The 17,568-nt window shown below is 41.7% G+C and overlaps 1 protein-coding gene across 1 annotated transcript in view; it reads left to right on the top strand.

Annotated features, from left to right (window-relative positions):
• Window positions 1-17,568, top strand: part of LOC129865330 (apoptosis facilitator Bcl-2-like protein 14) — a 36,553-nt gene that overhangs the window by 9,425 nt on the left and 9,560 nt on the right. The gene's annotated exons all lie outside the window — the stretch shown is intronic.

The following is a 17,568-nucleotide window of genomic DNA, read 5'->3' as shown; positions in this document are numbered from 1 at the left end:
GATGTATATAAAGCAGTGGAGGCTGCTGATGGGAGGATGGCTAATAATAATGTCTGGAACGGAGCCAATGGAATGGGATCAAACACATGGTAACCATGTTTCCAAGATGGTTACCATGCAGTCGGACGTCTGTTTTGTCTTGTCCCGTGCATATACAGTTGAAGTCAGAAGTTTACATACACCTTAGCCAAATACATTTAAACTCAGTTTTTCACAATTCCTGACATTTAATCCTAGTTAAAAATGCCTTGTCTTAGGTCAGCTAGGATCACCACTTTATTTTAAGAATGTGAAATGTCAGAATAATAGTAGAGAGAATGATTTATTTCAGCTTTTATTTATTTCATCACATTCCCAGTGGGTCAGAAGTTTACATACACTCAATTAGTATTTGGTAGCATTGCCTTTAAATTGTTTAACTTGCGTCAAACATTTCGGGTAGCCTTCCACAAGCTTCCCACAATAAGTTGGGTGAATTTTGGCCCATTCCTCCTGACAGAGCTGGTGTAACCGAGTCAGGTTTGTAGGCCTCCTTGCTCGCACACGCTTTTTCAGTTCTGCCCACACATTTTCTATAGGATTAGGTCAGGGCTTTGTGATGGCTTTGCGTTTACCGATCTGTTATTTTTTTTATACTTTAGAACCGGAACCCCCATCAGAAGCTAACCAGCTAACTAGCTACTAGCTAGTAGTCAGTTAGCCACTGCTAGCAGTCATCACCGTTAACTTGGACATCAGCCAGCCTCAGCCCGGTCAATTCCTGCCAATCTGCACAGCGCGATATCAACCCAGAGCATATCGGACTGTTTTTTCTCTAACACATCTCAGGATTCCTACCGCAATCTCTGAACCTCTACACCGGATCATCGCAGCTAGCTACCTGCTATCCGAGTGGCTACTCCTGGCTAACGTCTCTGTCCCGAAGAAAGCACCAGTTAGCCTGGAGATAGATGGGCCTAGCTCCAGGCTCCCGGCCAGCCGAAGAGGTCCATCAGCCAATTCTTGGGCTACAATACCTCTCTTGCCAATTGGCCTGGACTCTTCACTGCCGACACGGAGCCCCGCCGATCCATCACGACTGGTCTGCCGGACGTAACCGTCAGAGGGGGTTTCAACAGGCTCTTCCGTTGCGACGTCCCCCGGATGTCCATCTGCTAACCTGCTAGCCCCGGCGCACTAGCTGTCTTATTCGCGGTGTCTCCAGCTCGCCTAGATACTCTCTCTAATGTCAATATGCCTTGTCTATTGCTGTTTCAGTTAGTGATTGTCTTATTTCACTGTAGAGCCACCAGCCCTGCTCAATATGCCTTAGCTAGCCCTTTTGTTCCACCCCCCACACATGCGGTAACCTCACCTGGCTTAAATGGTGCCTTTAGAGACAAAACCTCTCTCATCGTCACTCAATGCCTAGGTTTACCTCCACTGTACTCACATCCTACCATACCCTTGTCTGTACATTATGCCTGGAATCTATTCTCCCGCACCCATAAATCTGCTCCTTTTACTCTCTGTTCCGAACGCAGTAGACGACCAGTTCTTATAGCCTTTAGCCGTACTCTTATCCTACTCCTCCTCTGTTCCTCTGGTGTTGTAGAGGTTAACCCAGGCCCTGCAGCCCCCAGCACCACTCCCATTCCCCAGGCGCTCTCATTTGTTGACTTCTGTAACCGTAAAAGCCTTGGTTTCATGCATGTTAAAATTAGAAGCCTCCTCCCTAAGTTTGTTTTATTCACTGCTTTAGCACACTCCGCCAAACGATGTCCGACCCGTGTCTGAATCCTGGCTTAGGAAGGCCACCACAAATCCAGAAATTTCCATCCCTATCTATAACTTTTCCCGACAAGATAGAACTGCCAAAGGGGGCGGAGTTGCAATCTAGTGCAAAGATAGCCTGCAGAGTTCTGTCATAATATCCAGGTCTGTGCCCAATCAATTTGAGCTTCTACTTTTAAAAAAGACACCTTTCCAGAAACAAGTCTCTCACAGTTGCCGCTTGTTATAGACCTCCTCAGCCCCTAGCTGTGCCCTGGACATCATATTTGAATTGATTGCCCCCCATCTATTTTCAGAGTTTGTACTGTTAGGTGACCTATGCTTAACACCCCGGCCGTCCTACAATCTAAGCTAGATGCCCTCAATCGCACACAAATTATCAAGGAACCTACCAGGTACAACCCTAAATCCGTAACCATGTGCACCCTCTTAGATATCATCCTGACCAACCTGCCCTCTAAATACACCTCGCTGTCTTTAACCAGGATCTCAGCGATGCCTCATTGCCTGTGTGCGTAATGAGTCCACGTTCAAACGACCACCCCTCATCATTGTCAACCGCTCACTAAAACACTTCAGCGAGCAGGCCTTTCTAATCGACTTGGCCCGGGCATCCTGGAAGGATATTGACCTCATCCCATCAGTAGAGGATGCCTGGTTGCTCTTTAAAAGTGCTTTCCTCACCATCTTAAATAAGCATGCCCCATTCAAAAAATGTAGAACTAAGAACAGATATAACCCTTGGTTCACCCCAGACTTGACCAGCACAAAAACATCCTGTGGCGTTCTGCATTAGCATCGAATAGCCCCCGCGATATGCAACTTTTCAGGGAAGTCAGGAACCAATATTCTCAGTCAATTAGGAAAGCTAAGGCTAGCTTTTTCAAACTGAAATTTGCATCCTGTAGCACTAATTCCAAAATGTTTTGGGACCCCGTAAAGTCCATGGAGAATAAGAGCACCTCCTCCCAGTTGCCCACTGCACTGAGGATAGGAAACACTGTCACCACCGATAAATCTACGATAATTTCAATAATGTCGCTCTTGCTGCTGGTGATTCACTGATCCACCTCTACGCAGAAGACACCATTCTGTATACATCTGGCCCTTCTTTGGACACTGTGCTAACAAACCTCCAAACGAGCGTCAATGCCATACAACACTCCTTATGTGGCCTCCAACTGCTTTTAAATGCTAGTAAAACTAAGTGCATGCTCTTCAACCGATTGCTGCCAAACATACCCTCGTAAAAACGGACTATCCTACCGATCCTTGACTTTGGCAATGTCATTTACAAAATAGCCTCCAACACTCTACTCAGCAAACTGGGTGTAGTCTATAACCGTGCCATTCGTTTTTGTCACCAAAGCCCCATATATTACCCACCACTGTGACCTGTATGCTCTCGTTGGCTGGCCCTCACTACATATTCGTCACCAAAACCACTGGCTCCATTTCTGTTATGTTACAGCCTTATTCTAAAAAAAATCCTGATACAGTGGGGAGAACAAGTATTTGATACACTGACGATTTTGCAGGTTTTCCTACTTACAAAGCATGTAGAGGTCTGTAATTTTTATCATAGGTACACTTCAACTGTGAGAGACGGAATCTAAAACAAAAATCCAGAAAATCCCATTGTATGATTTTTAAGTAAATAATTTGCATTTTATTGCATGACAAATATTTGATAAATCAGAAAAGCAGAACTTAATATTTGGTACAGAAACCTTTGTTTGCAATTACAGAGATCATACGTTTCCTGTAGTTCTTGACCAGGTTTGCACACACTGCAGCAGAGATTTTGGCCCACTCCTCCATACAGACCTCCTCCAGATCCTTCAGGTTTCGGGGCTGTCACTGGGCAATACGGACTTTCAGCTCCCTCCAAAGATTTTCTATTGGGTTTAGGTCTGGAGACTGGCTAGGCCACTCCAGGACCTTGAGATGCTTCTTACGGAGCCACTCCTTAGTTGCCCTGGCTGTGTGTTTCGGGTCGTTGTCATGCTGGAAGACCCAGCCACGACCCATCTTCAATGCTCTTACTGAGGGCAGGAGGTTGTTGGCCAAGATGGTTTTCTTTGAGACTGTGGTCCCAGCTCTCTCCAGGTCATTGACCAGGTCCTGCCGTGTAGTTCTGGGCTGATCCCTCACGATCGTTGATGCCCCACGAGGTGAGATCTTGCATGGAAACCCAGACCGAGGGTGATTGACGTCATCTTGATCCTCTTCCATTTTCTAATAATTGCGCCAAAAGTTGTTGCCTTCTCACCAAGCTGCTTGCCTATTGTCCTGTAGCCCATCCCAGCCTTGTGCAGGGCTACAATATTATCCCTGATGTCCTTACACAGCTCTCTGGTCTTGGCCATTGTGGAGAGGTTGGAGTCTGTTTGATTGAGTGTGTGGACAGGTGTCTTTTATACAGGTAACGAGTTCAAACAGGTGCAGTTAATATGTGGAGAACAGGAGGGCTTCTTAAAGAAAAACTAACAGGTTTGTGAGCCGGAATTCTTACTGGTTGGTAGGTGATCAAATACTTATGTCATGCAATAAAATGCTAATTAATTACTTAAAAATCATACAATGTGATTTTCTGGATTTAAATTACAGACCTCTACATGCTTTGTAAGTAGGAAAACCTGCAAAATCGGCAGTGTATCAAATACTTGTTCTCTCCACTGTAAGTCTTTGCTAGGTAAAGCCCCGCCTTATCTCAGCTCACTGGTCACCATAGCAACACCCACTAGTAGCACGCGCTCCAGCAGGTATATTTCCCTGGTCATCCCCAAAGCCAACACTTACTTTGGCCACCTTTCCTTCCAGTTCTCTGCTGCCAATGACTGGAACAAATTGCAAAAATCTCTGTAGCTGGAGTCTTACATCTCCCTCTCTAACTTTAAGCATCAGCTGTCAGAGTAGCTTACCAATCACTGTACCTGTACACAGCCAATCTGTAAATAGCACACCCAACTACCTCATCCCCATATTGTTACTTATCCTCTTGCTCTATTGCACCCCAGTATCTCTACTTGCACATCATCATCTGCACATCTGTCACTCCAGTATTAATGCTAAATTGTAATTATTTTGCTTCTATGGCCTATTTATTGCCTTACCTCTCTACTCTTCTACATTTGCACACACTGTACATTGATTCTTCTATTGCGTTATTGTGTGTTACGTTTGTTTATGGGTAACTCTGTGTTGTTGTTTGTGTTGCACTGCTTTGCTTTATATTGGCCAGGTCGCAGTTGTAAATGGTAAATGAGAACTTGTTCTCGACTGGCCTACCTGGTTAAATAAAGGTGAATAAAAAAATAAAAATACATGTCTTTGATGTATTTGATACCATTCCACTAATACCACAAGACCATCCGCCAAAATTAAGGTGCCACCAACCTCCTGTGGTCATCTGCTCATAGATCTCAGGTTTCTTCACTAGCATGTCTTTGCCCATGTAGCTGGGGTCTCAATCTTCAGGAGGGTCTCTGGAGTGAGCATCTTCCCGTGGACTTTGGAAGCTGCGCCAGTGCCTGATTGGCAGTGGACAGTCACCACGCGGGAGTCCAGGAGGCTCTTCATCATCGCGCCGATTTCTGTAGTCAGGTCCTTTGTGCGGGTCTCTGGAGACGCAGTGGGTCCAGTGCAGGCGACTGACTTCGGAGCTCAAAATTGCAGGTTCCTCTTCCCCACGACGGTCCCCAAGAAGACGAACACCAGCTTGTTGATGTTAAAGGCAGGCCAAGGCCAACCTCTCTCCTCAATGGCCTTTTCAGCCTTCTGTAGCATTGGGTCAAAGTTGATGCTATAGCTATCCATGTCTGATGGATTTATGAAAGACAATTGGCGATGGCACGCTTTTATACATTTTGGGGTGTGCGTCATAATGGAACCCCAAATTACATTGTATGACTTTGACCACATTGTCTGTTGGCGTATTTAATATATATATTTTTTTGCAATCTGGTGTGTGGGATGTTTAAACAAAATATTTGCTATCAAATAACCAGTGCTCAAACACTCTATAGTGTTTGAGCACACACAAAATCGAATTGGGTAATCATGAAAAGGGTTGGCGACCATACAATATTTATATTCTATCGACCGTTAAGCCTATGTAAAACGGGTTGATTGCACTTACCAGCCAGATGTCTTCTTCACCGTTGATCTGACTGTATCACTGGTTGAAGATAAGTAGTACTTCAATCGCCCACAACCCATGCTACTTATACTAGAGCAGGAGTGTCACTTTGGTTTTAGAAGTTGAGGGGACATGACCTGGCAGGGGCTCAGGGGGTCCTCCCCCATACATTTTTTAAAGCTAATTTCCTGCATGTTTACACAATCCAATATGCCTTCTCCATTTAGAACAAATAGTAAGCAACAATGCCCACAGTCATGAAGCTAGGTAAGATATCATTATTAAATATGTTTAAGTGATTAATAAGACTGAATTAGATCTAAGGTAATTCAATAATAAATATTGTGTTGCACCTTTAACCAAATGCATAACAAATGAACAACTCTTGAAAAAATAAAGACTTTTGATTGTCTTTATTAAGACATCCTCTATATTCCATTTTAGCCAGAAAGACCAGTCAGCCCGGGCCACCTGCACGCACGACCCCCACCAGTCTAGTCAATTACTAAACTCTCCCAACACAATTTATTTCGCAGTTCACACCTTAAATTGCTTTAATTCCCAAGGGAAGGTTTGGAAACAAAAAACAAAACCCACATACACCTCAAATATACATTAACAGACAGAAAAAGCAAATCCTCCATGTAATTAATCTCATAGGACTAATAGTACTGTAGAGCTCTTTTTACTTGCACACAATATAGCTGGGTCGCCCTGTACCTAGGGGTCCACCACCCTGCAGCGCCACAACCCAACACACCCAACTCAGCTTTCAGATCTTAGTGAAACATTCATTTTCGGTTTCGGGGGTGTTAGGCCAAGGCTAGAGTGACAACCCACAGGCTGGCAGACCACAAGGGCCAGGACTGAGCAGCTCAGTAGCTAGGGGTTGCCTATATAGGCATCTCCCCTGACGTGGGAATGTTTTCAATACAGACTCCTTTAGTCATACTGTATTCCATATAAGGCATCCAGGCCTTACTAAAGTTGCCCAGTATACCCTTAATCTGGTAATAAATCACATCTAGTAATACGTAACTTGATAGTGGGAGGATAACCAACCTTCCAATTAATGGCAATGCATTTCTTAGCCGGTATAAATGCTTGGTTACACAGTTTCTTCAGATAGCAGTCTCCAGTATCAACATTTCCAAGCAAACAAAAACAGGGAAAGGGGGAATCTGAACACTTGCTGAGACAAAAGAACATACTCTTTGCCAGAATTCAGCCATTCTTCACCACAACATATGCAAATATGTCCCCTTTTGTGTTTACACCTCCAGCAGAGGAATGCCATTTCTGAGTAATTCAGTTTCACTGGCATATACAGTGGCAAGAAAACATATGTGAACCCTTTGGAATTATCTGGATTTTTTTTGTTCATAAAACTAGATCTGATCTTCATCTATGTCACAACAGACAAACAGTCTGCCTAAACTAATAACACACACAATATTGTATTTTTCTTGTCTATGTTGAATACATCATTTAAACATTCACAATGTAGGTTGGAAAAATGATGTGAACCCCTAGGTTAATGACTTATCCAAAAGCTAATTGGAGTCAGGAGTCAGCTGACCTGGAGTACAATTATTGAGACGAGATTGTAGATCCTGGTTAGAGCTGCCCTGTCATAAAAAAAACTCACAAAATTTGAGTTTACTATTCACAAGAAGCATTGCCTGATGTGAACCATGCCTCGAACAAAAGAGATCTCAGAAGACCCAAGATTAATAATTGTTAACTTGCATAAAGCTGGAAAGGGTTACAAAAGTGTCTCTAAAAGCCTTGATGTTCATCAGTCCAGGGTAAGACAAATTGTCTATAAATGGAGAAAGTTCAGCACTGTTGCTACTCTCCCTAGGAGTGGCCGTCCTGCAAAGATGACTGCTAGAGCACAGCGCAGAATGCTCAATGAGGTTAAGAAGAATCTTAGAGTGTCAGCTAAAGACTTAAAGAAATCTCTGGAACATGCTAACATCTCTGTTGACAAGTCTATGATACGTAAAACACTAAACAAGAATGGTGTTCATGGGAGGAAGAAACCACTGCTGTCCAAAAAAAACATTGCTGCAAAAAAGTCTAAAGTTCGCAAAAGAGCATCTGGATGTTCCACAGCGCTACCGGCAAAATATTCTGTGGACAGATGAAATTAAAGTTGAGTTGTTTGGAGAAAAAAAGGCACAGCACACCAACATCAAAACCTCATCCCAACTGTAAAGTATGGTGGAGGGAGAGTCATGGTTTGGGACTGCTTTGCTGCCTCAGGGGCTGGACAGCTTGCTATCATCAACATAAAAATGAATTCCCAAGTTTATCAAGACATGTTGCAGGAGAACGTAAGGCTATCTGTCCACCAATTGAACCTCAACAGAAGTTGGGTGATGCAACAGGACAACGACTCAAAACACAGAAGTAAATCAACAACCGAACGGCTTCAACAGAAGAAAATACGCCTTCTGGAGTGGCCCAGTCAGAGTCCTGACCTCAACCCGATTGAGATGCTGTGGCATGACCTCAAGAGAGCGGTTCACACCAGACATCCCAAGAATATGGATGATCTGAATTAGTTTTGTAAAGAGTAATGGTCCAAAATTCCTCCTGACCGTTGTGCAGATCTGATCCGCAACTACAGAAAACTTTGGTTGAGGTTCTAGCTGCCAAAGGAGGGTAAACCAGTTATTCAATCCAAGGGTTCACATACTTTTCCCACCCTGCACTGTGAATGGTTATATGGTGTGTTCAATAAAGACATGAAAACATATAATTGTTTGTGTTTTATTAGTTTAAGCAGACTGTGTTTGTGTATTGTTGTAACATAGATGAAGATCAGATCAAATTTTATGACCAATTTATGCAGAAATCCAGGTATTCCAAAGGGTTCACATACTACAGTGGCAAGAAAAAGTATGTTCTATGGATGGCCCTAAAATGCAGTAATTTATGTCTGAGATTATACGATCATGACGGGGCATTCAAACATATCTGTATCCATTCATCATCATCATCAATAGCTTCTACCAGGTCTTCCTCACATTTTTGTTTGACACGTTTTCAGGAAAAGTCTATCAACCCTTGATACAGTTTGGAAATCAACTGGAGGTTTGTCAGACTGCCTTAAAATAGCATCTGGCTTGTCCAGTGTTTGCTGCACAGAGGGAATAAAATGTATCTGCAAAGATTCACCTCACCTCCATTAGACTGGTCTTCCCTGGCTGCCTGACCCTGCTGAGACCCCTGTCACCATCTGATCCTCCTAAAATGAAGCATGACAAAGAATTACCTTGGTGTACATTTATACATTATATTATCCAAGAATAGAATTAATGGTTCAACAATTGAAATTAACATTATTTCCAAATGCCGGAGTGTAGCTTTAAGTTTAAACTGCTGTCCTGTAGCTACTGTTGATCTACCCATCAATTCAAGATGGAGCTTTGTATCATTTACTGATATTTTTAATATAGGCCTACTACAAAATTCACCTGAGCTCCGTAGACTGGCTGTCTGACCCTGCTGGGACCCCTGTCACCATCTGATCCTGACAAGACATGAGCATAGTGTTGTGTCCCGCTGGACGCCTGTGTGACCTGCGGGTCCCGACAGAGATCATTGCGCGTGGTCGCATTTTGCATGCTGCAGCGGGAGCAGGGGTTCAGACAGACTACTTTGGGATGAAAATATTTGTTGTCCCACAGATTATTTGATAACGGTCCTCTTTCATTATATTAAAAGCACATATTTTTTATTTGTCTCTGCCTGCAAATCGTCCTCCCAAAATGTAGGCTATCATATAGGCCTATGCAAAACGTAGCAACGCCATCATTCTTGCTGCTTCCAGTTCATTAGCCATACCTGCGAGATCATGTGCGAGTGTGATAGAGTAGGCTAAAGCCTATGCATGGGTGGAGAAGCACTGGCAGTTATCTTTCCAAGGACATGTACTTCCTTAATAGGCCTATGATTAGGCTATAGTTTACTACATTGCCTAGAAATAGTCCTGAAAATATAAATCACCCATATTTCTCCATCTGAAAATCTTCCCACTCCTAAAAGGTAGGCTTTGAAAAAAGTTAAAGAGAAAGTGCACGTCTCTCCAACTGTCTGCTGTTGGCTGATACACTGTAAAAAATATTGTGTCCCTTTTACTTCAAAAATCAGCCTTTTAAGTAAATCCAACAAGGAGGATCATTTAAGTATAATACTGTATACTTCACTTTTAGTGCATTACAAACTCAAATATTAAGCGCAAGCAACTAACAGGATCTAAAAATTTCCTTTCATTCAACTTAATTTTATCACGTTTAGAAGTTATCACGCTTAAGTCCTTCAAGTCCCAGAACTAATGTTATAAGTTTGATATACTTAATGTAATCAGTTACAGAACTAATATTGTAAATTTAATTTGCTGAATTTACTCAGTATCGTAATTTATATTCTATGTTTAATCTACAAATGTTTTTTTGCTCAGTTACTTATGGTACTCAGGTTAGTAAAATATATTTAAATTGGGTTCCTACTACTCAAATATATACTCACAACTATACTTAAAAAGCTGATGCAAATAGTTACCTCAATATACTTGGGATAATTTACTAAAAATTATTATTTCTATACAAGGGAATATGCAAAAAGAAACAAGTGTTCAGCTTCAAACTTCAACACCTTTATTTTGAATAAAGGTTTTCTTCAAACTTCAATCTCAAATTGCCATTTAAACCCTACTCCTTAGGAATTTGTGGAGAGCTCATTATTTTGTAATCTGTAAGCATTCTGAGTATTACTCCACCTTGCCTCCTTAGGTAAAGTTACATCCAGATAGCTTGCACCTGACTACAAATAATTTCAGATCTTCACAACTGCATAAAGTTTAGGTGATAGTTTGGGATTAGTACTTTGACCTCACATCTTGTACATTTTGGCAATAATTCTCTGGTGGTCTGTGTGCCCCTTAACATCAGTGATATTTTAACAGAATTGTAAATTAACGATTTATCTTAATAGACTTTACACAAAGCACAATATGAACTTTAGCTCAAATACTACCTCATTCAAACTGTTTTAGATTAATCAAAACATGGTTTTTCAAAACATACATTGCACATATTGTTACAAAATATATGCCAAATTGTCCCTTAAACCTGACTCCATTTGCACTAGTGAAGCCCATATGGACATATTATTTTGACAGGCATTCTGGGTATAACTCCACCTTGCCTCCTTAGGTAAAGTTACATCCAGATAGCTTGCACCTGACTACAAATAATCTCAGAAATCCACTAGTGCATATGAAGTAAGTTTTAAAACAAAGCTGTTTTTTTAACCAGGAATTGACAATGTTATGACTTCACCTGACAAAGAGCATCATGTAAACTGTAGCTCCTACACCACCTAGCAACTAGCTTTTCAGCTTACTGAGTATGGTTTAGACCACAGTTTGTTTGTGGCCCTTTGAGAGTTCTTATAGATATCTTTATATATCACTGAAAAATAACTTAATCTTTAGAGCTTGGACCCGTGGGCAGGTCTTCAGATCATCAAGTTCCAAGAATACTTTTTGGAACACCTCAAAGGTATATTTCAGTTCTTTGGGGTACCTTAGATTTAAGCCATAGATGAGGCCCAAAAGCAAGGTACATGGCTGTGTAACACTGGGAATACCAGCCAGGACCTCTGCTCCTTCGATGCAGATCCCATGCTCTATATTCTGGTGCAGATCCTTCACAGTGAACACATTCATCACATGCTGAACGAGGTCCTCTCGGATCATGGCGTCGTCAGCATCCTGAGTGAAAAGAATTAAGAAATAAGACTAGGCTGTTACATTGACTGTGCAACTTGAGGAGGACAGGGAAACAAATGAAGACGCCTCATTTAGAGATAAATAAGGATACACAAATAAAAACCTTTACCTTATATTCTGTAATAAGGTCTTCAACCCTCTCGCCAAGGTATATGATCAGGCCACGGATCACACTCTTCTTTCCTGGATGGTGTTGAACTGTAATATGTTATACAAATAATTGTATTTAATACCGGCAACTAAATACATACAGCATAACCTATATACTCTTGTGAAGATGTTACTGTGCATACCCCGTACAGAACTTCAAAGATTTTCTGCATTCCCACCTTTACAGCACCTCCATTTGACCTAAACAAGTCCAATAGTTTTGGTGTATATTCGTCCAGCTTCTGGATAAAGGTGGACTCAAGAGCAGCAGTTATAATTCTTCTGAACTCTTCCTTAATCTGAGAGAGCGAGAGAGAAGGGGGAGGAAACATCTTCTGAACAGATAAGGACAAAAGATGATCTGAGAGCCAGAATGCTATTGAGAAACCTTTCCCAAAGCATGTGCAGAGTGAGAATGTTCAGACTAATCTTTAATGCATATATAATTGTAGATTAGAATATTAGGTCAAGACAACACAAAATATTTAAATGAATATCATTTTTTTTACCTACATTGACTATTTTCTTTCAGCTGTATTTTGTACCTGAGTGGGCTCAAACAGGGCTGGCCATCTTTCTTTGAAGTCCTTCACAGGAAGGGCCCGAACGGCATCTTGTCTTCGATATGAGAAGGTCTTTGCCATTTTGGCACTTACAATGTTGTGGTTGTCACGTATTTGTACTTGAATGCAGCAAAACTGGAGATCTGCCAAAACTGCCACCTGATCCCTACAGAATTAAGATAAAATCAATTCATTTTTTTGTGTATACATAAGCTTTAACATATTATTACTTGTGTATCCTTCTAGGCAAGTCAGTTAAGAATAAATTATTTTTACAATGACAGCCTATGGGGGAACAGTGGGTTAAATGCCTTTTTGCTTGTTGGCAGAACAACAGATTTTTACCTTGTCAGCTCAGGGATTCGATCCAGCAACCTTTTGGTTACTGGCCCAATGCTCTAACCACCTGCTGCCCCCATTTGCTGTCTCATTCTAAAATAAGGAAGACACACATTGTCAAAACCTGCCTGGGCAACAACGCATTGAGTAAGACACTAATAGGGCCCTATGAAATTGTTCTTTTTTCCCCAAATGCTGTTTTATTTTCTGGAATTCCGCGTTAACTTTTTGTTGCCTAACGTGTTAAATCAATTTGGTTGATTTAAAAATACAGTATACATCTAATACCTATTATTCACACTAATGTTGGGTTACTGTAATAAAAGTATCCTGTGTATCCTGTCCAAGGGGTACCTGTATTCTGTTGAAATTTCTGGGTTCCGTCTGAGTTTTCCGCATTGCGGAAATCATGAGGCCCTACAAGCCCTTATGTGAGTTACAATGAAAACAGACATACCTTGTATTCTAGAAAATATGGTATGTCCAGTACACAGGAACGTCTGAATACGTGAATACCTATAGCTAAAGAAGAGAAGTTGTATTAAAATCTATGACAATGTAAGGAAAATAACACTCAAATGGCTTCGGCTTTAGATAGCTAAAAAACGGAAATCCAAGCTGACTTGGAAGAGCTGCTATCTTACTAGCCAGCTCAATTATTTCGTTTAGCTAGTTTAGCTGTTAGATATTGACTAGATAACTACTGCACAAGGTCAACGTGTGCAGTGCTGCCTTGAACATGTGAATACGTGAACAACAAGGTTTCTGCAAGGACAGGTGTAGTTAGAGGGCTAGGTGTAGTTAGTTAGGTATTGTTCCTACCTGTCTCTTCCTGGGTAGCGTGCCTAGCAGGCAAACATAACCTTGCATGGGCACATGTGTTCAGTTCTACTGTAATGTTTGCTGACGATGCATTTTTTGCTAACCTAGGTAGCTAATATGTTACATAGCTATTTCGGTTAATATAAAACTTACACAGAAATGACAAAAGTTAAACAGAGCTGAGGCAAGTAAATGCACTGCTAACGTTAGCTACTAGCATGCCCACCACTGGCTAACTATACAGACATCATGACTGTTAACTTCCTAGCTTATCAAAATGCAAAATATAACTTACTCTGGCAACCTTTAGGTTGCTAAAGGCTTTTCATACTTGAAGCATATTATTTAACGAATACAGTGGTGGCAAAAAGTTGAGAATGACCCAAATATTAATTTTCACAAAGTCTGCTGCCTCAGTTTGTATGAAGGCAATTTGCATATACTCCAGAATGTTATGAAGAGTGATCAGATGAATTGCACTTAATCGCAAAGTCCCTCTTTGCCATGCAAATGAACTGAATCCCCAAAAAACATTTCCACTGCATTTCAGCCCTGCCACAAAAGGACCAGCTGGCATGTCAGTGATTCTCTTGTTAACAGGTGTGAATGTTGACGAGGACAAGGCTGGAGATCACTCTGTCATGCTGATTGAGTTTGAATAACAGACTGGAAGCTTCAAAAGGAGGGTGGTGCTTGGAATCATTGTTCTTCCTCTGTCAATCATGGTTAACTGCAAGGAAACACGTGCCATCATCATTGCTTTGCACACAGGCAAGGATATTGCTGCCAGTAAGATTGCACCTAAATCAACCATTTATTGGATCATCAAGAACTTCAAGGAGAGCGGTTCAATTGTTGTGAAGAAGGCTTCAGGGCGCCCAAGGAAGTCCAGCAAGTGCCAGGACCATCTCCTAAAGTTGATTCAGCTGCGGGATCGGGGCACCACCAGTACAGAGCTTGCTCAGGAATAGCAGCAGGCAGGTGTGAGTGCATCTGCACGCACAGTGAGGCGAAGACTTTGAGGATGGCCTGGTGTAAAGGGTAGAAAATAAGCCACTTCTCTCCAGGAAACACATCAGGGACAGACTGATATTCTGCAAAAGGTACAGGGATTTGACTGCTGAGGACTGGGGTAAAGTAACTTCCGATTGTTTCGGGCATCCGGAAAAAAGCTTGTCCGGAGAAGGTGAACGCTACCATCAGTCCTGTGTCATGCCAACAGTAAAGCATCCTGAGACCATTCATGTGTGGGGTTGCTTCTCAGCCAAGGGAGTGGGCTCACTCACAATTTTGCCTAAGAACACAGCCATGAATAAAGAATGGTACCAACACATCCTCCGAGAGAACTTCTCCCAACCATCCAGGAACAGTTTGGTGATGAACAATGCCTTTTCCAGCATGGAGCACCTTGCCATGAAAGTGATAACTAAGTGGCTCGGGGAACAAAAGATCGATATTTTGGGTCCATGGCCAGGAAACTTCCCAGACCTTAATCCCATTGAGAACTTGTGGTCAATACCCAAGAGGCGGGTAGACAAACCCACAAATTCTGACAAACTCCAAGCATTGATTATGCAAGAATGGGCTGCCATCAGTCAGGATGTGGCCCAGAAGTTAATTGACAGCATGCCAGGGCGGATTGCAGAGATCTTGAAAAATAAGGGTCAACACTGCAATATTGACTCTTTGCATCAACTTCATGTAATTGTCAATAACAGCCTTTGACACTTATGAAATGCTTGTAATTATACTTCAGTATTCCATAGCAACATATGACAAAAATATCAAGAGACATTGAAGCAGCAAACTTTGTGGAAATTAATATTTGTGTCACTCAACTTTTGACCACGACTGTATTTTTGACATTTCGTTGAAAATATGTGTAGAGAGATCCAAACTAAATTCCAAGTTATAATTTGGTCCTTACCTGCCGCATGGCCATTCAAGAGGAGAAAGATCAAGACGAAGTCCGTTGATGTAACGGCTGTCCTCTTCGTCCGAAGAGGAGGAGTAGGGATTGGACCAAAGCGCAGTGTTTGTATATGACATAATGAATTTATTAAAGACGAAACACGAAGAACACTTGAAATGATTACAAAATAACAAAACGTAGACAGACCTGAACTATGAGAACTTACATATAACACGAAGAACAGGTACAGACTACAACAAACAAACCGAAACAGTCCCGTGTGGTGCACAGACACGGAAGACAACCACCCACAAACAAACAGTGTGAACAGCCTACCTTTATATGGTTCTCAATCAGAGGAAAAGTCAAACACCTGTCTCTGATTGAGAACCATATAAGGCTAATTACAAATGACCTAAACATAGAAACACAAAACATAGAATGCCCACCCCAACTCACGCCCTGACCAACTAAACACATACAAAAATAACAGAAAACAGGTCAGGAACGTGACAGTTGAAGTGTTCCAAGCACAATTGACGTTCATAACTAGATCTAGCATGTCAGTCCAACACAATAATGATAATTTGAATATCATATTTGTAAGTTGTTGGTTGTTACTTAGAAATATTCGTTCAAATTTAGAAGCATATTTACCTAGGATTTTTATTTGCAAATGCCAGTCTTTTTCAACACATATACATGTAAGTAAACCAGAAGGCTATTATTTTAAGTAAAAATCATAGATTTTCTTTTGCAATATTTACTAAGCCCGTGGGTCATTTTTTACAGTGTATAGCCCAATAATTTAACCTATTTCTTAAGTTATTTTGTGCATTTGATATTGCCTACAGGGTGCAAAATTGCTGGGACAATGGCTGGCAAGTGAGCTCCGGCACATAAAAGAACATTTCGGGACCTCGGTTGGGTTTGCGACCAGTTCTTGCGGTTGGGTTTGGGAACAGTTCTTGCAGTAGCGGATGGGAGTCCAGCGCATACCTCTACTATGCACCATGTCAGTGAAGCCTGTAACATTAGAGCTGTTTATTTCAGTGTCACTGTGAAAAGTAGGGAATTAGCAAGGAAAACTGACAGATCAATAACGTTACATTGCCATACTGACGAATAAAACTAACATTGCACTGAAAAAACGTCAGAATGTCAATCGTTTGGCCGATGGTTTCATCATTTGATTCAGGTCTAGTGTGATTGAGGCAAAAAGAATAGCTAACGTTAACCAACTTTGGGCCATCTCTCTCTCGAACGGTACATTAAATCAAATCACATTTTATTTGTCACATGCTCCGAATACAACAGGTGTAGACCTTACAGTGAAATGCTTACTTACAAGCCCTTAACCAACAATGCAGTTTTAAGAAAATACCTAATTTTAAAAAAGTAAGAGAGAAGAAGAACAAATAATTAAAGAGCAGCAGTAAATAACAATAGTGGGGCTAAATACAGGGGGTACCGGTACAGAGTTAATGTCAATGTGGGGGGGCACCGGTGTCAAGGTAATTGAGGTAATATGTACACGTAGGTAGAGTTATTAAAATGACTATGCATAGATAATAACAGTGGAATGGAAATAGTCTGGGTAGCCATTTGATTAGCTGTTCAGGAGTCTTATGGCTTGGGGGTAGAAGCTGTTTAGGAGCCTCTTGGACCTAGAGTTGGCGCTCCGGTACCGCTTGCTGTGTGGTAGCAGAGAGAACAGTCTAGGAGACTAGGGTGTCTATGACTAGGGTGTCTATGGAGTCTGTGACAATTTTTAGGGCCTTCTTCTGACACCGCCTGGTATAGAGGTCCTGGATGGCAGGAAGCTTGGCCTCGGTGATGTACTGGGCCGTACGCACTACCCTCTGTAGTGCCTTGCGGTCGGAGGCTGAGCAGTTGCCATACCAGGCAGTTATGCAACCCATCAGAATGCTTTCGATGGAGCAGCTGTAAAACATTTTGAGGTTCTGAGAACCCATGCCAAATCTTTTCAGTCTTCTGAAGGGGAATAGGTTTTGTCGTGCCCTCTTCATGACTGTCTTGATGTGCTTGGACGATGTTAGTTTGT

This window comes from Salvelinus fontinalis, chromosome 11, assembly GCF_029448725.1.
Source record: "Salvelinus fontinalis isolate EN_2023a chromosome 11, ASM2944872v1, whole genome shotgun sequence".
NCBI lineage: Eukaryota > Metazoa > Chordata > Actinopteri > Salmoniformes > Salmonidae > Salvelinus > Salvelinus fontinalis.
This window is presented reverse-complemented; position numbering and strand designations above follow the sequence as displayed.